At 27.6% G+C, this 15,017-nt stretch overlaps 1 protein-coding gene across 4 annotated transcripts in view; it reads left to right on the forward strand.

Moving 5' to 3' along the window:
• LOC107437715 (solute carrier organic anion transporter family member 74D) overlaps positions 1 to 15,017 on the forward strand; it is a 262,945-nt gene that overhangs the window by 13,030 nt on the left and 234,898 nt on the right. For 2 of the 4 annotated variants that reach the window (XM_087153594.1, XM_071184716.2), the window contains exon 1: positions 13,771 to 13,938. The exons of the other annotated variants lie outside the window; for them this stretch is intronic. The gene's annotated coding sequence lies outside the window, so the exon portion shown is untranslated. Of the gene's footprint in view, positions 1 to 13,770; positions 13,939 to 15,017 lie in introns of those variants that run through there. 4 annotated transcript variants of the gene reach the window in all.

Below are 15,017 nucleotides of genomic sequence, written 5' to 3' on the forward strand. Positions count from 1 at the left end.
AAATTACGATATTTTCCTCATTAATCCTAATCGATAAAAATTTGGTAACTAATATAAAGTATTTCTCTTACTTATAACTAATACGAAGTTTACTAATAACTAATATAAAGTCTTCATTTTTAAATTATAATACGATATAAATTTATCTGAAAATTTTTTTGGAGCTTCCGAAAATATTAATGTTAAATTTCAAAGCAGAATCTACTCCTTTTCTTAATAATGCTTGTTAGGTGTATTATTTTTCAAAATTAGTATTTAAATTAAAAATTTGAAAACATTATCCAAAATGATTGAAAAACAGGATTAAGAAAATAGAAAAAAATATTGTTCAGAAATTGTTTTTCAATCAATCGGAATCCCTTACATTCAAATGAAATTTTGCATTATTTAAATTTAATTATGTACGTTAGCAAATTTTGTCTTAACAATTTTTTATTTCAATCTTTTCTTTACTTTGCTATAACTACTAACATAAACTCAGACATTACGAACAAAAATGATGAGATTGTTTTCTGTAACCTTGAAATTTGAATTGTAAAATTGAATTAAAGGCAAATAGAAGGAGCGTTGCTGAACATGTTATTAGAGAAAGGAATTTGATCGTTTATCAGTTATCATGAATGATGAGTTATAAATGTAAATGCAAAAGTGAGTCTACATTTTTATTAAGAAATTCTGGTTTTATTTCATTTTTTTTTACTTGCACAATCACATTTATTTACTTAGAGAAATATTTTCAGATCATATGCACTTGCAATTTTCATATTAAATGTTTTTAGTTTCACACACTTTTAAACGTAATTTTTCCAAATCTTTTCTTCCTTACAAACTTACCGGGCATATCTTTATCTTAAAAATATAGCGGGTAGATTTGATTGTTCCTTGAATATCTTGAATGATGAGTTGTATATGTTTTATAAATGTAAATGATAAAGTTCCAAATTTTTCCAAATCTTTTCTTCCTTACAAACTTACCGGGCATATCTTTATCTTAAAAATATAGCGGGTAGATTTGATTGTTCCTTGAATATCTTGAATGATGAGTTGTATATGTTTTATAAATGTAAATGATAAAGTTCCAAATTTTTCCAAATCTTTTCTTCCTTACGAGCTTACCAGGCATATCTTTATCTAAAAAAAATATCGGGTAGATTTGATCGTTCATTGAATATCTTGAATGATAAGTTGTTTATGTTTTATAAATGTGGTAGAATGTAAATATTTTTATAAAATAATTCAGGTTTTATTTAACTTTTTTCTTACGACCACATTTCTCTGCTTTAAATTTTTTACAGATTAAATGCACTTACAGAGAAATTTTTTTTGTTTCTCTCGTTTTTAAATGTTATTTTCCCTAATCCTTTCCCCTTGCATACTTACCCGACATATTTTTATCTAAAAATATACCGGGCTGATTTGATTGAATATTTTGATAGCTCGTCGAATATGATGATGATCAGTTTTAACGGTTTATAAATGTTAGTGAAAAAGGGCGTCAGAAATTAAATTTCAACGTTTTTATCAAAAAAATCAGGTTTTATTTATTTACTTATTTTAACACATATGACTCATTTTTTATTTTATTTACCCATTTTTTTAATTTTGATAAGTATTTTTTTATTAAATGCACTTAAATTTTTTTTTTATGTTTCTCATGTCTTTAAATTTTATATACTTACCAGACATATTTTTATCCTAATTGTCACAATTTAAAAAATATGGTCTCAGTCACTTTAACAGTACCTTAATGCCAATTTGTTCTCTTAATTTAATTTTTAGCATTTGTGTTTTTCGCAAAATTTCGGAAAACAAATGTGGAAAATAAGAATTTCTTACATTAATTTATCCGAAAATAATTTCATTCAAACCTAGATTTTGTATCATTATTTAGTGTATTGAAAAAAGTATGATCTTTAAGCATTGGAAAATCTTAAATCTTCTTAAATGTGTTATTTTCGATGTAAAGTTCTATACACTGAGAAAAAATATAGCAAAAACTTCAAGAATATGGTAGAATTTAGCGTGTTCCTGCTTCTATGGGACCACTAAAAAGCTCGCTAATTGTTTGGTAATGATTGTAAAAAAAAAAAATACGATTTTATAATAAGGGATAAAATTTGGTAAATGTGGCAAAATTTGGTAGTTTTATCATGATACCTTAGAGCATGGCATAAAATCTATTTATTAGTTTAAATTTTATTTTTAGTTTAAATTTTATTTTTAGTTTCATGTTTTTTACTATATGTGTGGATATAGGAACTATAATTTTGTAAACCAGAATATCTGGTAACCATGATCATAAGCCGTTTGGTAATTTTACCGTATATGAATGATAAAATTACCGAATAAATAATTTAAATACAGTATGTTTTGGTTTTATAGACCAAAACTATGGTTTGTTTTGCCATAAATATCATTACCACACAGTACGGTAATTTTACCACAATTTGTTTCTCTTTGTAGAAATGAAATAAAGAATCAAATTTTGATTTTGTACTGATTTCGTTCAAATTTGGAGATATCATGAAAAATTGCGTTGAGTTAAAAAATTTTCTACTTTGATTCAAAATTTAATAATAAAACAGATTAAGAATTATTTAATTGTATGACATTATTTTTGGGTAAACAAATTAGACAAAAACAAATAAAACCATTTTTAGGTTTTTCTTAGTTTAAGAAATATGACGGAATACAAAATAGTTATCTTTGCGTTTCATTTTTTTAAAACGCAGTTCAAATTCAAATTTTCGAAATGAAGAAAAATTTAGATACTGAAACTACATGAATGCTAGACGTATCTCCTTGTAGTATTTTAGATTGAAGATATATTCTAGAACAATTATTAGAGAATTTCAAATTCAAAAGGACTTGTTTTTAACTCTTAGAACTAATTAAATTTGAAAAACAAAGTAATAATGAAATTAAATATGTATGCATGTACAGGAGTATCTTTGTAAAACGAAGATAAGAATTTAAAAACCCTTTTAAATAATTTAAAGAATTCCTGCGAAATATTTATTTTACATAATAGTTAAGAATGTATTGTTATTTAGTTAACATCTTAAATAACTATCTATTGAAAATGAAACATTTAAAATTGAATTCGTAACATCTTATACTTCTGATTGAGGAAAATAGAAATGAAAATAGAATCTTTTTCACGCATTTGACCTAAAACAAAAATAATATGGCATTACTTATTTGCATACACCTTATAAAGATGCAATATATTGCAAAACATACTGAAATCTACGAAATGTTTTATTTGGTGACGTAAGTTACATGAAGTTTGAATACTATCTTCTTATGTAGGTCATTACAATAAATTTGGAGTCATTGCTTCAGTATATTATTTCTAAAGTAGTATAAATCAATGTATTTCAAAACAAGAAATGGATTTTCTCCTCTTAAGCTTCGTTGTATATTATTATTTTGAGAGAAACGTTTTTTCGGATCATTGAATTATTCTCACCAACATTTTTATAATAAAATTATGTTCATATATCGTTTTTTGGCTTTTTACATGGAGAAAATAATGCTGAGAAAACTACCAGACTGCATGATAATAACATTTCTGGTATAAAAAAACGCAATTCTTCGTAATAAAATCATAATAATAAAACATAGTTGCATAATAATGCAAAGTTCACCCTAGGAATAAAAAAGGGCAGGGTGCTTCCTCAGAAAAAGGCACCTTGAAATTCAAAAGGCACTTACTTAACACCGTAAAAGTTTATCAAAGGTAATAACTGAATTTAATCCTCAACAATTTTTAAATTATCTTCTTATACCATTTAATGTGTGTACTTTAAAAAGTAGTGCTCATTTTTAAAATAAAAGAAAAATTCGTAACTTATAAAAAATAATTACTGTGCATAAATTTTTTCAAAAGAAGTAAACTAAAATAATGATTAAATGCTAAACAAGTTGAAAGCTTTTCTCTTCAATTTAAGCAGAAAATTATGAGATAATAAACATTAAAGGTGCATTTTTTTTTAAAAAAAGGTATTTATTTAAAAAATAATTTTAAAATCATTTAAAATATTCATTAATATACCCCCCCCCAAAAAAAAAAAGAGAAACTTATAAAAATTTAACCGGTTGAGAATGATACTAACAAAAATATTTGTAATTGTTATCAGAATTAAGCCTATAAACACAGATAATTTTACCATCGTGTAATTATTATTCAAATAGTGAATTAATTTTTTAAAAATGGAATATGAATAAAAGGGCCGTGTTTTTAAAGGGAGGTGGCTTATTTTTAGAAAAAGTGCGCATCAAAGGGTAGGCAAGTTGGGCCGTCCTTCTAAAAACTCTTAGTGAGAACACTGCATAATGTAACCAAAATATGCGGAATATTACAGCATTCATTTGGTGATTTTTCAGTTCATATGGTAACGGTTTACCCGAAACTATGGTTTTCAGGATTATATTACCACTCATTTAGTAAAAAATACAAAACTGAAAAGTTATTTTAACCGAATAAATCAATTTTATGGTATCATATTAAAATTACCAAATTTTATCACACATTATTGTTCAAAAGTCATTAAAAAAGTGCTACGGTAAAACTTACCGAGTTTTTTGGTGCCCCATAGAGCCAAAAGCATAATACATTTTACCATATTCTGTTAGTTTTCAAAATACTTTTTTTTTCAGTGTAGGCTTAAGTTCCTGATAAAAATTTTCTTTTAAAAAATAGTATATTTTTGTGTTAAAATACGAGCATCTATAAACATTTTGCCGGACCGAAGGCAACGGTAAAATTTTTAAAATAGTGTTTTCTATTTTAATTGTTTGAGCCTCATATTTTTGTATGTACTCAAATTCGAAAATGAAAGTAGTTTCTACAATGTAGTTTTTTTTCTCTATTTTATTATGTTCTTTCCTATCAGTGAACATTAATTTTACAAGTTTCAAGTTGTAAAATTAATGTAAAATTAAATCTTTAACCATTTCCTTCATATTAAAGTCAACACCACTTTAGCTACTCAATTTGTCACTTTTCTCATATATTTACTGTATTCTGGTTATTTTACAAATAATTTTTAAATTTTTGTGTTGCCACAAGAAAAAAAAACCCTCTAAAGACAGACGGATAAATTTACAGAACTTTCTTTTTTAAATTTTGATTATACTATTTCAAAAAAGTATTCTGAGTTGTTAAGAAAGTATAAGTATTGCCATTCAATTATCATAAAAGTTTTGCGATTAACTTTATTTAATATTCATATAACTTTTATGTATAAAAAACAGTATTTACTTTTTGACTTCATAAAACAGTTTTTGACATGACAAGCATAAAAAAATACTGGCTTAAACAGTCACAAATCTTGGATCTTGTCATGCATGAGTAAATTGTAATGCAAAGGCAGATATAAGTTTTATATCATAAAATGTCAATTACATTAAGGTGAATGTTTAATCGCAGTAAATTCTTTTAAATGTACGGTTGATAAATTTATATGGTTGCAAAATTTTTATTATCTGATTTTTCATCTTAAATTTGTCAAAGGGTTTTGATATGATGGTTTTATCCATGGTTAAAACTTTCAAAAGTTGTCTCACTTTAAAAACTTGCTAACCCTGGTGAAAACCCAGAAATTATTTTATTTTTTGGCAACAACAAACGTTTTTCTTGCTATTCTAAGTCTTATCTCATTATTCTCTCAGTTTATTATCTGAACTTTAAATACCCCAGATATTTCCCCCAGTAAAGGCAGGAGAAAGATAAATTGACCTAAGATAAAAGTTTAACTGCTAAATTGAACTGGATTTCTCATCTCTTTAAAAATAAGGGCATTAAGCTTTAAAAATAAGGGCATTAAGCTGTATATCATTTCAAGGACAAACCCATTTATATCTAACAGAAATCAATTATCAAGACAAAAACTGTTTTTCTTTCTTCCACGGAATAATAAAGCAACAATTCCAAAATGGTATGTTTTTGCAATGCACGTTCGTATGAAAAGGCTTGGGGTTCTCTTTACCGTGGCCGGACATGTTGTGGTTTTTTGTATTAGTTAGCGTAGAATGATAAACAACTACTTTTATATTCTTTTAAAGTCATATTTTGCGATTCTTTTGGATGGTTAAATCCCTTCTTTTTGTAATTGAGATTGAAAAATAAAATAATGGGAATGTCTTGAAAGAATGAACTTAACTATTACTTATTTCTTTTGAAAAGCGGTTTGCAGTGGCGTAGCTAGTTGGGGGGGGGGGTATTTAGTCCAGTTCGCAAAAGGAAAAACAAATTCCAGGAGAAGTGCTTTTCTCTTTTAAATATACACAGTGTCATTTGTTAATTTTGGGCCCCATAACTTCTTCAAATTTTTATTCGTTTTACCTAAAAGTTATACAAGATTTTTGTTAATACTGTATTTGGTTTTGAATGTAGGGGCTTTTTTTTTCTTTAGTTATTTTTATCGAATTGGTGGTAAGTTAAATAAAAAATGTCTTTAGATAAAAAGCTTATCATTCAATAAAAAACAATAAACGCACTCAAAAACGTCTAAGTGTTATTAGAAAGTACTACATTAGCAACATAAACTTTTACATTTTAAACAGATTCGAATGAAAATTTATGAAGTTTATCATTGTGCAAAGTTCCAAAATCTTATTCAAAGCAAAATTAATAATAAAAAACAATGCAAGTGAGACTGATTTGAGAGTTTACATTATCCAAAACTTAAAATGATTTAAAAGGCACCTTTTTACTCTTTTACGCAAATGGGACACCTGTGTCTCTTTTATTTATTTATTTTTCTAACGCTCTAATTACAAGCAAAAATATATCTTGGTATTTTTAACGATTAGAAACAGTCTAATGGTTACTAAAAAATCTGTTAGATAATCTGAAATATACAGTGAATTCGCGATAACTCGAATCTGATAGGACTGACGAAAAACTTCGACATATCGGAAGTTCGACTTACCGTTAGTTTAGGTTTTGGACTTTCAAAATATTGTCGGATTATTTAATTAATGCTTATTAATTACAAATCTTCTAAATGCTGACAATATTTAAGTTCATTTTTCTGACAAGCCATTTACGATAAGACTGTTTAAGCACTTTATGATACCCTGGTCCATCGGCTACAACTTTGCTGTTGTGTTTGGCGGGAGAAACTGCAAGTTTACTGCTTTCAAATTAGGTAGATCACTACGCTCTGTGCATTTATCCATAAAGAGTGCATTTATCCATCACTTTTCTTTTTTTAGCGAAGAATTTCCGACCCAATTTTCTTACATAGTCTTCAAATAAAACTGATGTCACCCAAAACTTTTTGTTAGACTTGTAATCCAAAGGATACGTTTTTACATTCTTGAAACATTGGGGATTTCGGTATTTTCCGATAACAAGTAAGGGCAATTTCTCTGTCCCAGACGCATTTCCTTCAACTAGGACAGTCAAACGTTTCTTGCTCATTTGACCCCCTGAGCAGTTTCCATCCTTAAACATCATAGTCTTATTTAAAAGACATTTAAAAAATAAACTCATTTCATCAATATTGAAAACATCATTTTAATTGTATGCTTGAAGTAAATTTGGTAACGTTTCATTTAACCACTGTTCAGATACTTCAAGAGTGACAGCTTTAGCTTCTCCATGAAGAGTGCAAAAGACATAGTGTGTGTGTTGCAAAGGAAGGGGAGAAATATCAGCTCCTAGGTTTTTTTTCTTGCTTTAAAAGATCCAAAAAAAATCGAGTTAAAGGGAGTAAAATTCGAGTAATCGAGAATAATTAACGTGAAATTGAAGATAAAAGGGTCGGGACCTCATAAAAAAATCGAGTTATAGTAATATTCGAGTTATCGTAATTCGAGTTATAGCGAATTGACTGTATTTGGATTAAAATATGAAATCTAAAAAAATGTAGCTTGAAAAAAAATAATTTTCATTTACATTCATAAATTTATCATAAATTTTTCTCTTATTTTGACAAAAATTAATGAAAAAATGTATGGAACATACAATTGATAAAAATTTTGTGTCCAAGAGCTAATTCAAACATTATATTGTTAGCTCTCCGAAATTTGAGTTTTTCCTCGGCGTCTAACCTAACACTAGCTACGCCTCTGGCTGTTTGGTATGACTGTTTTTGGTTAAACAACTATCATTTTTAACTTCGTTCTAGTGCGAAAAAATTGTGAGATTACATAGTAATTTTGATTCCGTTATGTAATAATAATTTTTAATCACTCAAAATTTATCTAAATAAATATGGAACGAAAACATACTGATATACCCGCTAATTTATAATTCAAATTCATTTTATTATTATTATTATGTACATATTAGTATGTGTATTACTTATAATATATTACAATATAGGTATAAATGTATAAATTTATTAGCTTTAATGCTGCTCAGTCAAATGTTTTTTTGAAATGTGTTTTTTTTTCTTCTTTTTCACTTTCTCTCTCTCTCTTTTTTCAACTTAAGTTTTAATCATCGATTTTCATGCTATCTTTAACAGCTTTCCTAACAAATAAAAATAAAACTGAAAATTTTATCAAATTCTGTTTACTATCAAACTGGCTCAGCTTGTTGATTAAATTGTTAAATGCTCTTTATCTTTTATTTTGAGAATAGTAATCCCAAGAAACATTGCAAAGAACGCATTTGTATTCGTTAGGTTTAATAATGGTCTACATCAAAAGAAAATTTCTCCAATTAATTTCAATGAAGAAGATTTTTAGAAATGAGTTTATGCGTCGGACAATGTTTTATATTTCCGGTTGTAACTGCCAGCTGTTTCCATAACTTAATTCAAAAGCGCGACTGCATTTTGCACGCAATTGTTTGCTAAGTACATAATTCCTTATGTAAATATCAGTCAAGAAAATTGCTTCTGAATCTTTTTCTTTTTTTTCTCCTTTTAAAATTTTTGGAACAGATAATAAAACTTTGAAATTATAATACATTTTTTGACCATTTCATAAAATGTAAAATGGTTAGTAATTCTTCAATTTAAATTAAATAGAAAATATTCTGAAAAAAAGTATGGTCAAAATTGCCTGAATATGGTAGTATTTACCAAAACGCTTTGATAATGAATTTGGTAAAATGAACAATAAAATATGGTTTTACAATTCGTGATAAAATTTTAAACATGTGGTAAAAAAGGGTAATTTTACCGTGATAGCCTAGAGCATGGCATAAAAACCATTTATTCGATTAAAGTTACTTTTCAGTATGGTTATTTTTTTCTATCAGTATGGTTATTTTTGAGTATGGTAATTTTTCATATTTCGATCATAGTTTCAACGGAAACTTCATTACATCTTACTATGATGTCTAGTCATCTTAGGGGGAAAATTATTTTTAAATATTTTGTCCCTGGACATAAAGGCTCTGTACGGAAAAAAAAATTCCAGTAAACCATTACCTTATGAACAGAAAAATTATGAATGGTTTAAATACTGTATGTTTTGGTTTTTAATACCAGAATTATAGTTGTTTTCAATAAGAAATGTCATATAGTACTGTAATTTTAGGAGAATTTTTTTAATGTTAAGATATTATAGCTTTTTCAGTTTCATTGTTTAATATATATTTTAATCATAGTTTCAACGGAAACTTCACTACTTCTTTTTTATTACATCAAGTCATTGCAGGAGGTAAGTTATTTCTAAATATTTTGTCACTGGACATTAAAGTGTTGCACGAAAAGAAAAAGAATTGCCGGTAAACCGTTACCATAGAAACAGAAAAATTGCCAAATGTATGGTTTAAATACTGTATATTTGAGTTTTATTTATCAGAATTACGTTTTTTTTTCTACCAGATATGTCAATACTATTCAGTACGGTAATTTTACACGATTTTTTTTTCTCCAAATGAGAGGGAAAAAGGAAATTTTTGTTAATCTTTTGGGTAAAATACACAAACATTTTAAAACTTAATAACTCAAAAACTGTTTCGGATTAAAAAAAAAATTGTGGTAGCACAATCTTGCTCATTTACAGACATAAGAGCACATGACTAATTAATCATTAGTGAAAAATATGACTGTTCACTTGTTAACAATTTTTGCCAAACTTAACTACGTGACGAAGAGAAAAAGTAAAATTTGACATAAAATATCTCAAAAACTAATGACCTCATTAATAGCATTTCCATTTTAAAATGTTTTTTAAACATTTTTTTAAAAATGGGAAAAGTTTCATATTGTTTCATCAAATAGTCTGAGAAAAAGTAGTGATCTTGTCAGAAAATATTTAAAATAGTTGTGGAGCCAGTAACTTTTTTTAATACAGAGATTTCTTTTAAAATTAAAAATGGATTAAAGAATAATTATTTAAACGATTGGCTCTATTGTAAGTAAACTTTTGAGAATAAAAAGAGGTGACGGGTAAACTCCTTACCTCAAATTACGAGTACTCACTGCAAAACAATTACCACCCACACTGTAAAAAGTAATTGTAAATTTTACGAAAAAAATTACAGAAAAAACTGATTTAAGATAAAAACAGATTTCTTCTGTTTTTAATCGTTACCTGCACGCTGCAAAAAAAAGAACCGTTTTTTTTTTCTAAAGATTTTTTCTCTGTTTTTTCACTCTAATCATAATCGAATTAAAACCGCCAGTTCAAATTCTAGTTTTTGCCATCCAGTTTTGTTTACCGTAAAGTAACTTAATCTTTTTTCAAATCATCTTACGATTATTTCTTTACTTGTTCTTACTTTCTATTAATTATTTTACAATATTGAATATCATAAATAAAATTGTGTTTCTACTTTATTGTTTAATTGTTACTCTACTTGATTATTATCAGCTTTTGGATATTTTTAGTCAATTTAAAGTGCCAGACATTTTTATAAGGGTTTGCCACTATAGTTTTAATCTTTATTTCACTTAAATATGATTTCGATAAGTAAGACTATTGAGATAAAGACATATAAAGATTTTTCCTTCATAACCAAAAGCTAGAGCTGCCGTGGCTCTGAGGCACAGAGTGCTCGTCACCAAATCAGGTGACTCGGGTTCGAATCCTGGAGTTTGCTGGTCATACAATTTCTGCTCTCGACTCGCACGGACCGCACTTCTGACGTAGTTATTTTATAGTTTTTTTTAAATATCAGAGTTTGTTTGTTAAAATAATAATGCATCTCTGCTTAAAAAACAAGCGTTTGTTTTTAAATAACAGTATTTTTCTGAGAAATAAACGGTTTTATGCAAATTCAACAGCTGACAGTTTTCTTAATAATAATAATAAATAAAACAAATTTTTTTGGTGTGCATAGATTCGAAATCTCTATTTTATATTTAAGCATAGAAACAGGATTTAAACATTTACGATTTACAAGAACAATTCCGACTAATTTTTAAAACAAGAGCCGCGGTGGCTCAGGGTATAGAACTTTCGCCTTCCAATGCGGCAAACCGGGTTCAAATCCCAGTCGATACGAAATTCGCATCGGTTCTCGTGGTCTTCCTCTCCATGTAACGCAAATGAGGGTTAGCTCCATCAAAAAGTCCTCCACGAAGGAAAATTTCTCCCAATACTCGATCCAGGAGTTCCCTCGTCTTCTGGATTGGGTTCAAAATTACAAGGCCACGGAGCTAAACATTAGTAGTCGTAAACCCATAAAATTGGGTCGGCTGTTCAACGACGGTTATAAAAATAAAATAAATTTTTTAAAACAACACTACTTCTCCAATATTTGAGAAATAGAAGTAACGGTTACTTTTAACGGTTGCTAAGTAATTGTAATAAAATTTCTCCACTGACAGTTGGAGTAAAAATAGAATAGTTAATATCCAACGCTCATTATCCCACGACAAGATCATACATACTATTATATTTAAGAAGGCTGAATGATTTGCTGTAAAAACGATTTTGTTACCCTTGAAGGTAATCGTGTTTTAGATCCTGTGTATTTTCATTGTCAAGGTTAAGACATCACTTATTTTTAAATGATGCTGAGTAAAGGTTATTTTTATCGTTATTCTACTCTCCATATGGCAATTCAAAGAAATTTATGATAGTCATTGTTGAGTTTGTTTTCTCTTTTCTAGAAAACGTTTAAAAAACTTACACATGTCTGAACACGTTTCTCTACATTATATATTTTTGGATAATTAAAAAATATTTATTGGATTTTTTTTAAACATTGTATGCCCAGATAGCAGAATGTAAGATTGATTATAAAATGATTAGCAAATAAACCATGCAAACTTGAAACAATGTTATAATGAGGTTCGCATAAACCATGAAGCTTGATACAATGTTATATGAGGTTCGCATAAACCATGAAGCTTGATACAATGTTATATGAGGTTGGTATAAACCATGAAACTTGATACAATGTTATAATGAGGTTCGCATAAACCATGAAACTTGATACAATGTTATAATGAGGTTCGCATAAACCATGAAGCTTTATACAATGTTATAATGAGGTACGCATAAACCATGAAACTTGATACAAGGTTATAATGAGGTTCGTATAAACCATAAAGCTTGATATAATGTTATATAAGGTTCGCATAAGCCATGAAGCTTGATACAATGTTATAATGAGGTTCGCATAAACCATGAAGCTTAAAACAATGTTATATAAGGTTCGCACAAACCTTGAAGCTTGATACAATGTTATAATGAGGTACGCATAAACCATGAAGCTTGATACAATGTTATATGAGGTTCGCATAAACTATGAAGCTTGATACAATGTTATAATGAGGTTCGCATAAATCATGAAGCTTGATACAATATTATAACGAGGTTCGCATAAACCATGAAGCTTGATACAACGTTATATAAGGTTCGCATTAAGCTTATAATAAACAACTCTTTTGTATCCAGATTGAATCTGTCTTTACAAAAAGGAGGCTATAAAAAACTTCTGAAATCGAAGATGAATCGAGAGTAGAAAGCGTTCTCAGACCAAGAATAAATTTACCTCATCAAGGTATATTTTAGATTTTATGCCCACCACTGAAACAAGGTTTATTAGCGTGGGCTTTTATATACTTTCTTTGGAACTTCAAATGATCTGATCATAAAGTTTTCAACATAAATAAAATGTTGAATTTGAGAGCCTGGGCAAACATGAGGTTCCTGAGTCTTACAAACAACATTTTTAAATATGATTTTGATTATCCGCTGTTCCCTATTGTTCTTCACTCATAGATCATTTTCGATTTTACTATTAAATTCATAAAAACTTATTTTCAAATAATAAAAAAATAACTAAGAAAAAAAAATTCTAGCACATTTTTCTTTCTTAATTTTTCTGCCTAGAACTAAAAAAAGGAGATAAAATAAATCTATTTTTTTATTTATTTATTTATTTATTTATTTTTTTTTTTTTTTTGCTTATTTAAATTTGAGTCAAAATATAACATACGACGTGTCTTATTCTCCTTAATAGTTAAGCATTAATCAATATCTTTTCATTCTACTTCTGGGTGACAAAACTAAAAATACTTTGCGAGGAAACCCTGAACTTGACCTACTTTCTGATGTTTACGGAAGCCTTTATTCTTTTTACTATTATAACCAAAAAATAATTGATTTTTGTTACATTCGCTCCCCTTAGAAAGTAATTTTATTTTGTTTTAACTCATATATATATAGTTCAGTATATTGATTGATCTATTGAATGTTGTTCTTTTTTTCTTATTTATTTCTTGGGATAGAATGTCGGCGATTGAAGTGAAAAGGAGATCGATAACAGAGAAACGGACGCATGCGCATTGATTTTTACGTTACGGCGTTTCGCGTTTACGTCCGACATCCACACACGTTTAGTTTACTACAGTGGCACGTGGAAGATGGGATGGGGGGGGGGATAAAACAAACGAAAGTAGGGGGAGAACGAAAAGTGAGAGCAATGTCAGTAGGGCAGCAGAATGAGTGAACATCATTGGATTTTTGCTAGATTTACCCGGATGTAAAGTTAGATGTTTTTTTCTTCCGCAGGTAAAATGTTTGTTTTATGTAATCACGTTACCTCGTTATGTACGTTGAATTTTTTTTTTTTAATTTTAGTTTTTATTCTTATCTTATGGAGTATTCCAGCTAGATTTATAGAGGACAAAAAATTGTTACTTTTAAGTGAATAAAAGAAAAGAGATTTTTGTAAAGATTCAAGTTAAATTTATTCGGCAGATATTATTAATGTAACGTAGTCTTATAACATGCATAATAATAAAAATACAATTGTTTTATTGATATCGTTTGCTTTTAGGTCTTTTTTCTCTTGTTCTTATCTTAAGAAGCTTTCCAGCAATAGTTTTTGTCGACAAAAAATTATTACTCTTAAATAGAAAAACAAATTATGTAAATATTTATGTTGCATTCGTGAGGGTGATTTTATTAATATAATCACATAACATATATACATGAAATATAAATACAATTGTTTGCGTTTAAGAATTTTTTTTGTTTTTGCTTTTATTCTTTTTTTTTAATCTAGCATTCTAGCAATATTTTATTTGACAAAATATTTTTATCTTAAATATAAAACAAAATTTGTGTGGTAAAGATATATATTTAATTCATTAGGATGATTTTATCAATATAACATTATCACACAACATGCATATATGTATCATAAATCATACATTTATTTCATTGTCATTTTTTTTTCTTTTAGAGATTTTTTTTTTTTTTTTTTTTGCTTTCATTCTTTTCTTATTTAGCATTTCAGTAAGTGTTGGCCCCCACTTTTAAATTGGAAATTATATTGAAATACAGAAGATATATGTTATATTTTTTAAGATGATTCTGTAAACATAGCATATTTGTTGTGTTTCACTTTTTTTATTAAACTTGTTTTTCTGAGGAATTTGTAATTTTTTGATTTTATGCTTCTCTTAATCAGCAATTCAACTATATTTTCAGTCGACAAAAAACTTGTTGGTTTTCAATTGAAAGTTATAACTTTCATTATATATTAACATATCTTTTTAATTAAAAAAATATATTTAATGTTTTATTTAAAAATGTGATTTACTTTATATAAATCATTTTGTAACCTACATATTAAAAAAATCAAA

Source organism: Parasteatoda tepidariorum, chromosome 10, assembly GCF_982258835.1.
Source record: "Parasteatoda tepidariorum strain Cologne lab strain chromosome 10, Ptep-v5.0, whole genome shotgun sequence".
In the NCBI taxonomy this organism is placed as follows: Eukaryota; Metazoa; Arthropoda; class Arachnida; order Araneae; family Theridiidae; genus Parasteatoda; species Parasteatoda tepidariorum.